At 39.0% G+C, this 17,997-nt stretch overlaps 1 long non-coding RNA gene across 1 annotated transcript in view; it reads left to right on the top strand.

Annotated features, from left to right (window-relative positions):
• LOC307145924 overlaps window positions 1–8,903 on the top strand; it is a 42,048-nt gene extending 33,145 nt beyond the window's left edge. The window contains exon 3 of the long non-coding RNA XR_013819020.1: window positions 8,816–8,903. This is a non-coding gene — a long non-coding RNA (uncharacterized lncRNA). The remainder of the gene's footprint in view (window positions 1–8,815) is intronic.
• The last annotated feature ends 9,094 nt before the right edge of the window (window positions 8,904–17,997 follow it).

Here is a 17,997-nt window from a genome sequence, read left to right as displayed (position 1 = left end):
AAACGTGTAAATAATGTAATTGAGTCAATTTATCAGAAATGAAAATGTTCATTCCAAACATGTATGACTTAATTTCTTCTATGGAACACAAAATAATATATTTTGAAGAGCGTTGGGGGCCAAACAAAATTGGACCCCATTGACAAAAATCACAGATTTTTCCCCCCCTGGGAAATATCTTTTTTCTCTCTTCCACAGAGGAAAGAATGTCATTCAGGCTCATTTTGGTACACTATCCCTTATAGCAAGACCTTCACTGACCAAGCAGTGTGATCTAGTTTTGCACTGTAGATTTTGGCAAATGAAGTAGAAATGTACATACCGTGCACAGTACACACTGCATAATACATTCCACATCATGTGGTAGTATTTCGTTTGGCACATACGTCAGGGCACTATGTCATACCTTAGCACTGCACACTGTCTGTGTGATTAGATCCTACACTAGCCTGCACTTCCTCCTGCTCTATTTATTGCTCTCAGCTTGCCTCTCGTCTTCGGTTGGTGAAGCTCAGAGAAACTCAGCCTGCACGCCTCCGAAAACACCAGAGGAGATTAGCCTCCATTTACTCCTCAATCAGCTCCCACTTTGTCTGGACTCTGACATGTAATTTGATTTCATCTTTGCCTCACGCTGGCGAGTTTGCACCTGAAGCCTGCCTCCAATTAAGATGGAGGTGCAGGGGACGCGTCGAGCAAGCAGACTGAGAATTATGGGATTTCACAGCGTGTTCCAGCTTGGCTAAAATCCCTTCCTCTCTACAATTATCAGAAAAGAGCGCCGCCACCTTGTTCATCTGCTTGATAGTGGCACTTTTCAGCACACAGTGTTAATGAGAGCGCATGAATAAAGAATAAGATGGATGCCACTAATCCTGACAAAAAAAAAAAAAAAAAAGTAATCAGCTATTCAGGAGCGAGAGGGAGACAGAAAGAGAATCTCTTGATTGCTCTTGCCTGCAATCAACAAAAACACAGAGATGCCAGTGAGTCAGATATTGAGTGATTGTTCTGGACCTGCTCCTAATGAGAGATTTCTTTTTTTCCTCTCACTGCAGAAACCGAGAGATGCCGTAACAAAAGAGGGAGGATGTGTTGTTAAGACCACTTAGTTGAAGAGATGCCGCATGCTTTTGTGTAAAAGATATTGATGTTTTCTTTCACGCCGTGTCTAATATAGTAGTGAGCTAATCTGACCTAGAAGATTTTCCTTTTGCATATTTCGTCACACTCAAAGCATGCATGCACCAGTTTCAGTTCTTTGATCGGAGAAAGGGTCTGTCTGTGAGATGTAGCAATCACACGTGGTGCCTGTCATACCACTTATATCACCCTGACTGATATTAGAGATAAACCCTGCTGGACTGCAGGGACTTTTTGTGAGTCTCTAGAACTTGTGCATTTCCTAGGGAGAGTATTGTGTAAATATAACCTGAAATGACATAACGCATTATAATGGAGTTTGTGTTCTTTTTCTCCCCTCAATTCATATTGTGTTCCAGTGCATGTTCCAGACAGTTCCGTCAGTGCATTAGTGGTGGGAATTTTTCAGTGACTCTTTCTGCAGGTTATAGTAATGCCAAGAGGTGGCAACAAGTGACTTTCTTTATGAGTAAATCTTTGAGTCCTTCACTCGAGTGATTCTTTTCGTGTGAGTCACTGAATCATTCGCTGAATCATTTAGTTTCAGATTAATTCAGGAACTAAACATCTCTATATTGTTTTTTTTTTGTTTTTTTGTTTTTGCGTAATGTCACATTACTGTTAATTCTGCAGTGGATTTTTATTTGGTGGTGCAAAAATTTAATATAAATATTTAAACTCAGTATTAACTTTATTCAACTATTCTCGCAATTCTGATAATTTATTACAATACAATATATTAATCTACATTTAATTCTATTTTGTCATTATGTGTATACACACACACACACACACACACACATTACATATATGCACAGGCATTTACTTACTTTTTGAAAAACAATGTGATTTTCTCCCCAATTTCAATTCTTTTACTTCAATGAAAGGTTAGATTTTAAAAAAAATATTTTTTAATGAAACATCAAAAGGATAAACAATGCAGATTTATTTTTACAGCCATCTTTGATCATATTTACCAGGGGTGCCAATAATGACCACATCTGTGTTATATCCATTCTGGATTCAATTGCATCAGTACAATTACACAAACCCTTATTTGCTCTCAAAGAAAGAAGCATTGTGTGAATTATGAGTGTTGGTGAAAACCTCCTTGAAAGCTTTGCCTCACGTTCCAAGAGCTTATTTAAGGGACATTTAGTTCCGGGTTACTGTCCTTTTTGGTGTGTGAAGAGCAGGATTATGTTACCTATCTGTACTCTGAAGGAAGGACAAAATGAGGTCCCTTTCTGGCACTTGATGCTTTCCCCCCTCATATAGAGACTTTTTTGCTAGCGCTGCAGAAAATTGGATTATCTGCAACTTTTGAAATGTACAAATTCTACGTGCTCTGGGTTTGCCTCATAAGACCAGAGTGAGAGAGAGAGTTAGTTCTTAGGAGGTGTTTTCCCCAGGCTGCGGGAGACACATAAAAACGAATGATGGCAATATTAGCTCGGCAACCGGGCTGATGTTATTGCGTTTTTATGCGCCTGGGGAAATCACCTTGTCTGTGGCAGCAGAAAATGATTATTGAGAGCTAATAGGGTGAAATGTTTAATATAAAGGATAGAACAGACGAAATCATTCACTGCTCCACGGGGAGCAAATTAAGAAGGGGGGATTGTGAAGGTGTGCGACAATGCGGTAGAAAGATGGTGCTTATTACTGCGGCGGCAGTTGGATGTGGCACCTTTACAGGAGAACAAAGCACAGAGCAGCACTTCAGAGACCGACCGGCCATGTCCCTCACTTCCTTCGTTAGGTTAAAAAAAGCCAGGCAACCTCACAGTTAGGCTTGTATACAGGTGCATTTGATGTTATTGTTTCTATCCCTTGAGGACCTGCAGAGGTCAGGAGTTTCTTTAAAAAAGACAAAGCCATTTTATCACAAAAACAAGCACGTGAGCCAAGTATGATTTTTTTTATGGCTTGTATCTTCTGTAATAATGCCCCGTTACAAGCCTATTCCACATAATGTGCCTGAAAATAAATGGGCAAACATCTGTTTCAGTAAGAGAACTGCTTAAAATAGCACGTATAGAACTCTGCTAATGGGATTGTTTATATGTTTGCCACCTGTGTTGTGTGCCCTCTTCACTTTCTCCTTTTTTTCCCTGCTCTGTTACTTGTTTTCTGGCATTGCCATATGTTTTTTGCAATTTTCTCTATGTGAAGGCCTCATACTGGAATCTATTACTTTTTTTCAGACTTTTCTATCTCAGACGAATGGATGTGGTCCTATCATCTTGTCAATCTACTGTACTTTTTCCTCTCTATATTTCTCTGTCTCTCATCATGATATTTCTATTTTTTAGAATCCTATATCAATTTCATATTGCAGGATGCAACCAAAGTTTTTTTCTTCTTTTTTTTTTCTGTATTCCCTGCCGTATTTTTTACACCTGTGCTCTCAATATGGGTATCTTTTTTTCTTTACAGACTGAAAAACAGACCGAAATGAAATTCATTTTCTGAAGGCAGGCACTTTGTGCACATCTTGTGAAATGATGCTTTTATTCGGAAAGGTTCAAAATGAGCATGCAATTAGCATAATACTGAACACTATTTAAGGAAGTAGTAATTTAGCAGACTTTTATCCAAAATAACTGGAAGATTGATCATTGAAACTTTGCTAAGTCCTGCCTCTAACATTTTACTAATACTTAGCAACTGTTTTCACCCATCATTTTCTCAGACAGTGCTGTTTAAAACCTTGTTGCCTTGTTTGTTTCCCATTTCTCAATCTTGTTGCGTTTTTTATTCTCAACATGTAAAACATCAATAATAAAACTTACATTGGTGCCACTGTAAGGTAATGTTACTAAAATAATGCCATTTCATTAATCCAGGTCAGAGAGTAGTTCACAGTACCATAGAAACGTTGTAGAAACGTTAGGGTCATGTTCAGTTCACTCGTACTTCTAATGAGGTTGTTCTCTTTTCAGTTGAAAGCATTTGCTTCACTTACTGTATGATTTTGGGGTTTGCACAGTCCCTGGAAAATCAGGAACAAGTCAAGTCTCAGGAATTGTGATATCCGGGCCTGGAAATCAATAAAAAAATGTAAAAGTAATGAAAATTTCTGTATACAGTATTACTTATGCTCAGTTAATGCTAGAAATACTTTTTGTGACTGCAATCTCTCTCTATACAGTATATATACTGTATATTTATTTTATTTTATTCAGTCACGGCAAATGACTAAACAAAAGGACATTAGTCCAAAAATGTAGAAAAACTTTGCAATTTGCCTTTTAAAATTATGTTACTGTGTAATTAGGGAAAAATACTTTAATAAAAAATTTGAATATTGTGCAAAAGTTCATTTATTTCAGTAATTCAACTTAAAAGGTGAAACTAATATATAGACATGCAAAGTGAGATATTTCAAGAATTTATTTGTTATAATTTTGATGATTATGGCTTACAGTTTATGAAAACCCCAAATTAAAAATTTTCATAAGCTGTAAGCATAATCATCAAAATTATAACAAAAAAGGCCTTGAAATATCTCACTTCACATGTAATGAGTCTATATATTAGTTTCACCTTTTAAGTTGAATTACTGAAATAAATGAACTTTTGCACGATATTCTAATTTTCCGAGTTTCACCTGTAGCAGATTATAATTCTTTTCAATGTCACAATTCATTCCAGCCCAATCAGTTTTTTCCACTTCATGAGCACATTTGACTAAAAGTCCCCAATGGCATGTGTTGTAAAGCTTGTCTGAGTTGGCAACAGTTACCAAGAGGGGTGGAGCTTAGCAAAGCTTGGCGAAGGGTCAATTGCTAGGCTCTACCCATCAGCTTTTTAGGAATTCCATATGGCAAAATATGCTGCAATAAATGTGGAATTTTGTCAATGTAGCAAGGTTTGCGTTCAGGGAAGAAGGAGGCAGGAACTGGCAAATGTTAAACATAAACTTTAATCCAAAGTTTTCCTTCACTGGGTTCACTTTTATCCTTCTAGAGCTCCTTTGTGGGACTCGGGACCGGTGTGATGCTCAGGTGATGGTCATTAACAATTGCTCCATTCCCACGGCTCTCGGCCCAGCCCTGCTTGCCACAGTCTATATGAAGTTCACAAGAAATTCTGGAGTCTTGTATTGATCTGCTGTAGATCTTGATCAAATCCACCTGGAAGGTGGTAAAAGCGGATCTTTTACTTTGGCTGAAGCACTCATTATAAAAGTAACTAAAGCATACACATAATTGCTCACATTGACATATTTTTCTTGTTTTATGAGGGACAGATGTCTGTAATTTCCCATTCTCCACCTAATATAGCTACATAGGTCAATAACAAAGGTGACCTGCAGTGACGCTTTTAGAAAGCATTTGACAGAATACGCCATGCATAATGCATAAAGATGTGTTGCCATTCATTTCTGCTGTAATTTGCCTGTTCTGTAATTCAAATGCCATTTCAGACCCCGATGTTATTAGGTCCTCGCTCAAGTATCGCATCTTATGTTTTAATGCATCGGCGCAGTCCCCTGCTGCATCTGTCCCATGGCGGATCTCATTCTTGTTGACCTTCTGTGGGAGATGCCCTCTGTCCTTCTCCCGGTGAGTGAGGTAGGAGAAGTCAAGGAATTGGAGGGAGGGATGCATAATCTGCAGGTCTCAGGGGATATTCTGCAGGTGTGCTCATCTGCTGGCTTCGGAAAAGAGAGAGAGCGCGACAGAGAGAGAGAGAGACCCAATTTTCCCCTCTCCTTCAGTGAAGGGCAGCCAAGAAGTCTCCAGAACAAGCGCAGGGGGTGGAAATATGGATTGGCTTGGATAATGTTGAGAGCAGCCCGCATTATCACAATGGTATGGATGAACATGTGCCGAATAACTCCACCTGTCCTATTGCAAAAGGGCACGGAAAGTCAATTGATTGTAAAGCCTGTGCCGTTGTCAAAGTCTGTATAGACACATGACTGTATTCCCCTGTCTGTCTGACAACTTATAGGTTGAGTCAACAATTGCATGTCTTTTTTCACCATTCCATGTAACACCTGAGACTTCATCCGTATCCATAGTGAATGAAAAGGTGAGTAAACTCTCTGTATTTGCTACCTAAACCCTGGTGCTCTGTCCCTGAGGGCCCGTGTTCTTACCCTGAGCCCAGGTCATATAAAGCCAGAGGTGTAAAGTCAGAGCTGAGTGGTGAAATCAATAATGAACCGCAGTGTGAGGTCATTCCAGTTATTCTCAGTTAGTCTTTGCATCTCAGGTACACAAGGTACCTATCATAACACATTCATTCCCATGTCTACTACATTGTATTGGACATCAACCACAGTTCTTCTTTTGCAGGAACCTGTTGACGTGGTGTAATACTTTTTATGGCAAGAAACATATTGTAAGAATTCGTTTTCTTGGAGTCCTCCTTTTTGCTGTCGTAATTTAGTTTTATGTGACCACTTTCGGCCCTCATTCTTCTGCTAAGCACAAACCAGCAGGTCGGTCCTACCGTCAAAATGTATTGAATGTCTGACCACAAATTGGATGTCCTGGTGCTACAAAAAAAAGATGTAATTTCATTTTGACAGGGAATCAGTTTTCCACTGCAAAAAATTTCCTGGATGGAAAGCTGTTGCGCTTAAGGTGCAGGAGTGCATCATGCTTCATCATGAACACACTCTTTACTCTTGTGGATTTCTGATATATTTTCTACAGTATCCAATCCATCTTTTTTATGTTATACGAATGTCATTATGTAACATTCCTGTATGTAGGCAGAGACAAGTCATAACCTTTTTCATCGTTATTGTATTCGATTGCAGTATCGGACAGGAAGTGTATTGTGTCTTCACTTTCATAGTTGGTTCCTGATTACGTCACTGCTCATTAGCATAGTTAAACACTGCTTAATTATTGGTCTCTATTACTCATGAATCCTCAAATTAAAAACTGTTGGATATTATATGGCTGCAAATCAATGCACAGGAAAGTGTTACGAATTAAGAATTTTCTTTTTGTCAGTTTTGAAGCCTTGATATCACTTTCGAAAAAGAAGTTTATTCAAGTGTGGTATTAGTATATTTCCTTTAAGCTAAAAATAAGAAAGTATACTTTCAGTCTAGTTTTTATGTACTTCTCAGAAATATACTTAAAATTGCACTCAAGTATACCTGACTTATTCTGACAGAAAGGTCAGAATATATTTGGCCTATACAAAGTAGTATACTTGAAGTGCACAATTAATATAATAGTAAACTATAAGTATGGTGTAAAGTTTAACTAAAGAAAACTTACAAGTATACTTGTGGTGTAAAACTACTTAACTAGTAGTTTACTGAGTATACTTCAAAGTGTACTTTCATAAACTAAAAAATGTGCTTCAAGTATTTGACTAGTAAACTATCAGTAAACCTATAAGTTCACTTGTAGTATAGTTGCAGTACAAATGAAACACTTAGTTGTAAACTAGTTGTAAAACTAAAAAGTGAGCCAATTTAGTCCCAAGTAGTACTGAAACAGTACACCTACAAAGTACATTGAAATTAGTTAAAGTATAGTTAAAAATAGACTTGAACTTTACTTAAGTATACTTAATAAAATATATCACGCTTTGGATTAGGGTCCAATTCTCACTAATAACTCGACTTTTGCCACATAAACTCCCAATTACGGCTTATTGATCGTTAGTAAGGTAGTTTTTAAGTTTAGGTGTTGGGTAGGATAAGGGATGTACAGTAGAATATGGTCATGCAGAATAAGGCATTAATATGTGCTTTATAAGTACTAATAAACAGACAATATCCTATAGTAATATTCATGATATGCATGGGGCAGTGTTATGTTATGCCTTTGGTTCAGACTTCAATACAGTGACAGTTTCCCAGTGTCCCATATTTTGCATCTCAAAATATGTCTAGATTGTACACAAATAAAAAAATAAAATAATAATTTGCATAAAATTAAACACTGCTCAGCGATTGGTCGTTTTGGTTCATGATTCCAAAAATTGGCTAATCTTATTAAAAATGAAAAACGTTCAAATGTTTTATGGCTGCAAATCGATGAAGTAAGTGTACCTTTAAAAATGTATTTTTTTTTTTACTTTTGCTTTGTAAATACGGGCAGTGCTCTGTTAATATGGTTTTGGTTTCATTTAGGTTCAGACATCAATACAGTGACAGTTTCCTTGTGACCATTTTTGCATCTCAGTATACGATCTAATTGCATTGCATACAGTATGTCTTTATTTCGTCTCGTACATAGTACAATGTTATTATTTTAAAAGAGGAAGGAAAATCCTGTTTTCCATGACCCTTTTAAAATTTGCAGTTGAAATCTTGCTATTCCAGTTTTTCAAGCCCTGCTTCTCACTTCAGTGGTCGGGCTCAAGGACAAAGTTGCACCCTAATGTATTATTAATCCTTTTCATTAACAATGTTCGCAGTGGTGTGATGACAAATGGAATATTTTCAGAAATTCAACAAAACTACGCACAGCCATTGATAATAAGTAATATAATGCATAATAGTATAATATTGTTAATTATGTATAGTGTTTTTTCAGATACACGGGTTTATACAAAAAGCAATACATCTTTTATACATGGTCATTTCAAAATTATTTATATTAACATGTAATATTTTCAATAAGTTTATGTAGATAAATCAAATACATTTTAATTGTTATAAAACAAAATTTTCTATTGTTTCTTGCAGATGATCGTTCAGGTTGTTAATGTTTCTACAGTATGTCATCCACAGAACCCTTGAAGCACCCTTGAGTGTCACGACCTGCAGCATGTACCCAAGGTGAGTGGGATTGTGGTTGGGGGCTGTAACTTTACCCATAGACCCCAGCAGATGGCCAGTCTCGTAGAAGAAAAAAGAGCAAATCTGACTAACTTTTGATGAGAGTACAAAAAGTGAAAGTGCAAAGCACATTATAGATACGAGCTCCGTAGATATATGAACTTTATGTTAACCTAATTTTTATTGATAGCCAAGGACCTCTGTGTGAGTCTTTCACTTTTTATAATTTATAATCGAGTGTACTCAGAATGATTTATTGCTTCATAATGGAGTTGAAGTGCCCATCTTTACTACAGACAAATCAAATGCAACACACTGGTCTTTACTTCATAGAACCTCTTAGGTTTTGCTGTAATTGACTTATGATTCACTCAATTTAACTGCAAGAAATTTATATATTAGAGCTGGAAGCAACGCTGTATGTGAAATCAGCCTTTGAAACTTGTAAGTCTGGAATTAGAGCCATTCATTTCAAAGCCTGAGCGCTATAAACCACATCCGCCGTGGCACGAGGTTAATGAGAGGAGTTTGAAAATGGTTTATGGAAGATTTTATCTGGCAAATACACAAACGCACACACGAAAAGGGATCTAGAGGAAAAGTAGTCTGCCCCGGGGTCTAAGCATACTCAATCAATAGCCCACTGAGAACCCGTGGCCAGAGGAATGGCTCTCGCTGTCTCATCCTTGGGGTTTTCATTCTCGTATTCTGTAGCCTGCCTCACCGTACGCTTGCAGAAACGCACACACACTTCTCGCAGTCGTCCATATGGCTCGAGAATCTACGAGAGCCTCTCGGTGCCGGGATGCCGCGCAAGACCGTGACGGCCAAAGCCTCTTCCTGCATCTCCCCCGAGGCTTGTGGAGACGGGCCTTCTTAAGCAATTGCAGGAGTGGGACGAGTCACCGGTCGTATCGGGGGGGAAGCTGCAGCCAAGAATGCGTAATGCTGCCATAATGCCATCGAACTGGCGTCTTCATAAATGTCTGGTCCCCTGAGACACTACGAGCGCTGTGTGTTTTGTAAGTGAATATGAGTGTGTGTGTGGGCTACATGAATAAATGCATGTCCAGATCCACAAGAAGAGCGTGGTCTGTTTGCTCATTATGAATGCGCCGTCGCGGGCTGGGCTGTCCTCAGGAGATGAAAGTTTGTAAACATGAATAATAATTAGGCTCAGGTCTTTGGGCAGGTAATCTGCCTGCAAACTCCGTCGGTATGTTTCCTTCATTTACTATTCATTCGGTTTCGGGGGGTAGAACAACATTTGCATTTGGTGAGAACAGAGAGATACTGTTTGACTTGCATTCGGGCCAAACAGGCACCATCTATTTTCTAATAGGATTTGAAGTGGATTAAACGTGAGAACGCCGGCTACAATAGTAAAGCGACACTGTTGTCCACTGCGAACATTGTATTGACTACATATCTGCATCCTGCAACAAGGTTTGAGAGTAGGCCTAAACACGGCTATTTTGGTTCTGATTGAAAGCTTTTTTCCCTCCGCGTAAAGGTGAAAGGCATCTGAAGTGGAAAGGAGGCTTTTGTCCTTCAACATTTTGAGTCCTGAGGAGCATTCGCGTGCCTGAGAGCTTCGCGTGAGTGACGTGCCGTGCCGTAGGATGCCGCACTGCATTCTGACAGCAACGAGCATCGCAGGAGAAGCTAAATTAGAACTCCAGGGCCTCCAGGTTTAATGGAGGGCGGCCGGTGAGCTGACAAGTGAGGGCTTATTGACACATCGATATGGCGCTGATGATTAATTAAGAGCGCCGTGTGTGTTATCTGTCTTGGCTGAGATGTCCAATCTTGAGGTGACATTGGAACAGGAGTCCTACTTTTTCCTTCTCTCATCCACCACTTTCCTTCAGTACACAGAAGCCAATATAGGTAAACAAACCTCTTCCCTCCCTCCTCCACCCCTTCTTTCTCCTCCATTTTACTGATAGGCCTAAGACTTTAATCCGGATCCAGTGACAAACTTATCCCCAGTCAATACGGTAAAGAGAACCTCCTATGAGGGATGTGCGCTCAACTGAAAAGCTTGGCAGAAGAGGAAACATCCTGCATCTCAAGTATTACTCACCCTTCAAGGAGAGGGCACTCGATAACGATTTTAGAGTTTGGCTTTGCAAACACTGCTCTTTTCAAACACAATCCAGTGTGTGGGGTGTTTTTTTTTTTTCATCACCGTGATGTATCTTACAAATGAAACATCATATTAGCGTTTAACATAAAAACTGAATCATCTTTTGTTGCTTCTAAGACACTTGGAGTTTTCTAACACAGCCCAAGATTGATGTCTTCTCCGAGTCTTAATGTGATTTCTTTAACCCTACGGAACGTTAGCCGTACTAAGTCACGTCGAGGATCTCTAGCTTAATGCCATACCTTCAGGATGCTAATCTGTCTTTGTTAGTCTGCCACGTGGTAACTCTCTACAGGCAAGCTTAAGACTGATCACCTGCCTCTTCTCCATCTAACTCTGCTCTGCATACCACTGTACCGCAGCACTTTGTAATTGTCGCAGATGCCACTTTTGGCCATTCAACCAGTCTTGTGTTACGTGTAACTGCGGCATGGTGGTGATTTGACACGGATAGTGCTGTATATGTGTCCATTGCTAGTCTCAGGTTTAAAGAGATTACATTATTATGGACAACTAGTCAAGTCACCTTTATTTATGTAGCTCTTTATACAATACAGATGGTTTCAAAGCAGCTTTGATAACAGGAAAATGTCGGCTGTTGTTGAGCTGAAGCCAGTTAAGTGTTGATTCAGTTCCGTTGTAAAGATCATCAATTATTAAATTTGTTCATTTCATCTATAAAGCAGTTATGCAAAAAAATGATCATCATCCAGCTCTGGTCAGTTCTCATACAACAGCGTAAGTACGATTGTAACATACTTACGATACAATATACAATAATATTGTTGAATATTAAGTGTGTAACTAACTAACTAGAGCCAATTACTGAAAAATATATATATATCAATTAAAAAATATAAATATAAATCAATTTTCTATTATTATTCTTATAATATATATTTTTCCTTTTTCCAAAAAAATTTTATTTAAAATTTTATCATTTGACTAATAATTTTGAGACACCAATTTGACACAAAATAGCTGCATTTAAATCTTTATTTTTTCCCTTTCATTTTCAGGTGGCACTCCTAGTCTCCCATAACACAGAAAAAAGTATACCTTGTTCGCATGCAAACTTCTGTGGAGTTGTTTAAAGCAACAGCTATATGCCAGAAAAAAAGGTAGATTATCTGCTTTCGTCCATGTGAACTTGTCAACCCAATCATTTTGAATGCACCTCTGGGGTGAAAATAATTCTCCAGGTTCACCAGTGTCATTGGTTAGCCAGAAGCCAATCCTGAATTATCGAATCTTAATTCAGAGAGCACACAGAGTTTGCTATTTGGCTGCAAGCACAGGATTGTTTGCCTCTCAAAACAGTTTTCATGCTTGTTTCTAGTACCTTGGGTACACCGTCCACACATATATAGTGCACACATTCCCTTATACACTTAGGTCTGACCCTGCTGACCCGTATCCAAAGAAGCGTGACTTCCCTCAGTAACAAGGATCATTGTCTACTTCCAGTGTTTCACTGTGGGACTTGTCCCTGTAATATTGCCTGTATTTGAACACCCTGCCCCTGCCATTCACTCCATCTTCAATCCCCATAGGTTATTACACACCAAAGCTATCTGAAGCGGCTTATTCCCCAAGAGCTTGATCGCATGATCAAATGCTAGATTGAAGAAAGTGGAATATATATACACAGAAGTAGCCATAATCCCCGTCGTCTTTGAGCAAATCCAATTGTAGTCGCAGATAGGTAGAGTGAGCTCAAATTTGATTGAGGCCCACAAGTGGCATGGCAGACTTAATGCAATGTGACATTGTTATGAGTGGCGCCTTCGCACCTCTCCCTGTGATGTAATCTGAGTTCCACCGAAATGAGAAAGGGAGGTGTTGTTGGAGCCCATGTGCTCGGTCTATATGAGGAAATGGAAAATACATGACAACATCATTTCTCCTCATAACTGACTATTTGATTACAGAGAATATGATATATTGAGACTCTATCAGATGATAGAATCAGAATCATCCCTCTTCATTGAAAAAGTTCATTGTTGTGGAGAAATCGTCTCTGTCTTGTTTCTTATCTGTATATGGAGAATGAAAAATACAATTAATTGTAAGTAGCTGCAAGTAATTAACACCATCCTTTACAATGGTTAGAAAAGGGCTAGAATAAGGCAAGTCTGGTTCACAAGGATGACTGTACAGCAATTTGATTTCACACGTGCCGTTGAAGATGCATTAATCTTTCGTAGCCCATTGCTCACCCCAGAGCTGGTAGAGAGAGAGAGAGAGCGAGAGCGCAAAGGGGTTAGCAGATAGGGGGGTGCAAGTACGTGCCCCCCATGTTAAGTATATTCCCGTGCCAACAGACATGCTTCCTGAGGGCAAGTAGTGTGTACATCATTCAAGTTTGTCTTTTGCTCTTTCCTATTTGTATTTAGGGATCCCATTTGCCATGACCATATTTGGAATCATTTTTAGCTTCAGAATAAGTTTCCGGCAAACAGATTGCAGAGTTTAGCTCCTTTCCAATCTGTGTGATTTATTCTCAGCGATAAGTCACAAAGTTCAAAAGTTGATCATATTATTATTTTATAGATTTTGTGTAAATGAGGATTTTCCTTGTGTATTCATGGGCCAATATACAATATCAAGTTCTACTGTAATGTTCACGTACACATTTTGTTGGGAAATTTCCAATAGTTAATCAATTTTATTGTTTGTAATCCATTGCCTCGTGACAAGGTGACAAATTTGTTGTATACTGTATGCTTATGTTATGCTACAATAGAGTCCTCATTTTAATGTTTGCTTGTCTAGATCCAATAAATAGTGACTGGATGGGAAGAAGTTTCAACAAGTTTGTATAACTAAAACATGCAAATTATGCACTGCTACACCACACATTTTTACCCTTATTTTGCTACCAGAAAGTTTAATGAATTGTTATCTGAGTGTTGCAGGGCCAAGGGTACCATAACCTTATGAATAAGGGGTTAACTGCCTCACTGAATGTACAATTTAATTGGTAGAGAAAGAAGAGAAACATTATGCAAACTTGCAGCCTTGTTGCACCACATCTGAGAATTCAACCCAGCCACCTGAAATGGTAAGCTCTTTTATTGCTTTCATATCATTTGGGTTTCAGTAGCAAGGTGCATTTGTATGGGTCAGGAACACACTATGGCTAAATTTTAGTTTGGTGTTTGAAGGTTAAAATTTAACAGTGACACATGTGTCTTACAGATAACTGGAGGTCTTGTTTGTAAGAAATGATGATACCCCAAGGGTCAGATTGGAGGCAACTGTGCTCGCCAAGATAACAACCACAGTCAAGTTATCAAAAGGAAAGTTCCAGCATTGAGGCTTCTTTTCATATCCTTTTTTGAAGGGGATAAAATAGCCCCCCCAAGAGGACTAATATGCTCAGTGCTTCTGACAGTCTATGGATATCAAATAAATGGTGGGGTGTTTTCTCAAGCCAAACATGCTCCCTTCCCCTAGGTTGTCCTCGTTCATCAGCCTTCCAAAATTGGTCCTTGGGCACCTAGCACTGAAGGTTTTCCTGACTGTGAAGGCATCAAACAGACATCTGCAAAGTCTACAACTGGCCCCCATACTCTTCTGGCTTTCAAATGCGTATGATAAGGGGATAGAAATATGAAAATGCGTTTGGCAGGGGGTGGTGAGGATGCAATTTCCACCCTGCCTATTTCTCTCGGCCTGCGTCGAGAAAAGAGTTTCAGTCCTCTGAAGTTCCCGTGCATCAGGTCTCAGAGAAGCTTCTGTAGTTAGAAGTTGATAGAGCAGGGCTCACGCAGGAGGAGGTCTAAATGAATGATGTATGTGATCTTTCATGTGTTCTGGGGTTTATTGGAACTGCCTGGACTTACATTCCTGTTGTAACCAAATGCGCTTACACCTTTTCTGTTCTGTGGCATAGGATAAATGTCGGGATATCAACTACCAGTCATATTATGTACATTTTTGGGGGTTTATTTATGTGGGTTTATTGGGATGGATGGATGGAATTGAGACTTCTTCGTTAATAGCAATGACTCAAGAGTACTTGATGGGTGTTTCAATCAATGGAGGATTACACTGAAAAGCATGTTGATGAATGTTGACACAGGAAACTAATTAAAGTAGGGACTTGTGGTGAACGTGGCTCTTACATTTCTATAGTGCCCGTTATCATTTTCTATTTTTTTTTTTTGTGATATTGGACTGTCGCACCAAGTCAAGTGGCATTCATCTGACTACCAATTTCAAGCTGAAGTCATCAGGTTAAACCAACCCTTGTAGAGTATTTCTCGGTGGAGGGATGCTTCCAGGAGGGCATGCTGCATATCAGCATTTCTTCAGTCACAGAAAGGGCCACTGAGAGGTTAATTTGAGAGCCAAATGCATGAAGGACGGATAGCTGCGGCAGAATTTGATTAGCTTTTCCCGCTCAGTAAATAAGTGAATTAATGGCAGCTATTGTCCTTGAGATTTATTTTCTGAAAGAGGAAATGAACCCTGAGCATGAGGGTGTGCTGTTGCTGGTGTGGTGGTGGTGGGTGGGGGTCCATGTCCGAAGTAAGATCAGGAAGCAGAGCCTTTAGGTGCACTAGAGCACTGAGGTTTAGGGATTATATTGTGATTCAAAATAAGCTGGTTGATTACTTTATGCTAAGACTTGCTAGAGCAGCAAAAACATGTTCTGATTTGACACCCTCAAATAAACACTGAAATTAAAGCTGTTTACATGAAGTATTGGTATTTACCCCGATAATTTCAAGGTTATTGATTACAAAAAGAAAAAAAGGTACAACAAATATATATTTATATATATATATATATATATATATATATATATATCAACCAATCACATGGCAGTTGCTTCAATGCATTTAGGGGTGTGGTCCTGGTCAAGACAATCTCCTGAACTCCAAACTGAATGTCAGAATGGGAAAGAAAGGTGATTTAAGCAATTTTGAGCGTGGCATGGTTGTAGATGTCAAACGGGCCAGTCTGAGTATTTCACAATCTGCTCAGTTACTGGGATTTTCACGCACAACCATTTCTAGGGTTTACAAAGAATGGTGTGAAAAGGGAAAAACATCCAGTATGCGGCAGTCCTGTGGGCGAAAATGCCTTGTTGATGCTAGAGGTCAGAGGAGAATGGGCCGACTGATTCAAGCTGATAGAAGAGCAACTTTGACTGAAATAACCACTCGTTACAACCGAGGTATGCAGCAAAGCATTTGTGAAGCCACAACACGCACAACCTTGAGGCGGATGGGCTACAACAGCAGAAGACCCCACCGGGTTCCACTCATCTCCACTACAAATAGGAAAAAGAGGCTACAATTTGCACGAGCTCACCAAAATTGGACAGTTGAAGACTGGAAAAATGTTGCCTGGTCTGATGAGTCTCGATTTCTGTTGAGACATTCAGATGGTAGAGTCAGAATTTGGCGTAAACAGAATGAGAACATGGATCCATCATGCCTTGTTACCACTGTGCAGGCTGGTGGTGGTGGTGTAATGGTATGGGGGATGTTTTCTTGGCACACTTTAGGCCCCTTAGTGCCAATTGGGCATCGTTTAAATGCCACGACCTACCTGAGCATTGTTTCTGACCATGTCCATCCCTTTATGACCACCATGTACCCATCCTCTGATGGCTACTTCCAGCAGGATAATGCACCATGTCACAAAGCTCGAATCATTTCAAATTGGTTTCTTGAACATGACAATGAGTTCACTGTACTAAAATGGCCCCCACAGTCACCAGATCTCAACCCAATAGAGCATCTTTGGGATGTGGTGGAACGGGAGCTTCGTGCCCTGGATGTGCATCCCACAAATCTCCATCAACTGCAAGATGCTATCCTATCAATATGGGCCAACATTTCTAAAGAATGCTTTCAGCACCTTGTTGAATCAATGCCACGTAGAATTAAGGCAGTTCCGAAGGCGAAAGGGGGTCAAACACAGTATTAGTATGGTGTTCCTAATAATCCTTTAGGTGAGTGTATATATATATATATATATATATATATATATATATATATATATATATATATATATGTCTGTGTGTGTATACGTATATTTCTATATATATCTATATACGTATAATTTAGAGTATAGAGTATTTCACATAGTATAGAGTATAATTTGTTATACATATTACAGAAATGTCAATTTTCATTAAATGTTACATTTCTTTTTGGAAATGTAATGTTCATATAATTATTTTGGAAAAAATGTTTTTCATGTTTTATGCATGTTTGTCAATTTTCTTCCCAAAAATAAAATACTCTAGGTTTTTAATTTCCATCATTAGCTGCAAATTATACACAAAAATATTTTGCTCAATAGCTATGACATTCTGTGATTGTTTATGATTTTCAACCCATAGCTGTCATTTAGTAATCATTTCATAACCAGTGGAAAGGATGACCAACAGTCAAAGGCTGTTTAGCTGAGGCTTGATGTTCACTTGGCATGGTTTAACACCTCTTTGTCACATTCTCTGACTCTAGAAGGTACTAAAATGTAATCTTAAAAGCTTTGTAGGCAATTAAGGCTGTAGTTACATAGGGACTAAAGCACATCTGACTATATTTGCTAATATTATTACTTAGCTCTACTAATATTTGTTCTGGCTGAGTGAGAGAATCTCATAATTTTGACGGTGTTCAGCAGGCTTTGGTGAGGATAATTCCCCGTCTCGCAGCTTCCCTTCGAGGTGGATTTCACCGCCTGGATGTGCACATGCTGTGGACTTTATCCACATATGGGTTGAGCTGTATAGCAATCATTCCCGGCTGGTGTCTCAATTTAGAACCGCGGTCACCGGTCATTCTTTATGCACTGACTTGAAAATGAAGTCCATTTCTTTTAGCTTTGTGGTGTGTATTTAAATTAGAGTCTATTTGCATATTTCCTCGGAGAGGAAAATGGCTTTCGATGCTGATCTTGATTAATGAACTCT

Source organism: Squalius cephalus (assembly GCF_949319135.1).
Source record: "Squalius cephalus genome assembly, chromosome: 18".
In the NCBI taxonomy this organism is placed as follows: domain Eukaryota; kingdom Metazoa; phylum Chordata; class Actinopteri; order Cypriniformes; family Leuciscidae; genus Squalius; species Squalius cephalus.
The sequence above is the reverse complement of the archived record's forward strand: the minus strand, read 5'-3'. Positions and strand labels throughout refer to the sequence as shown.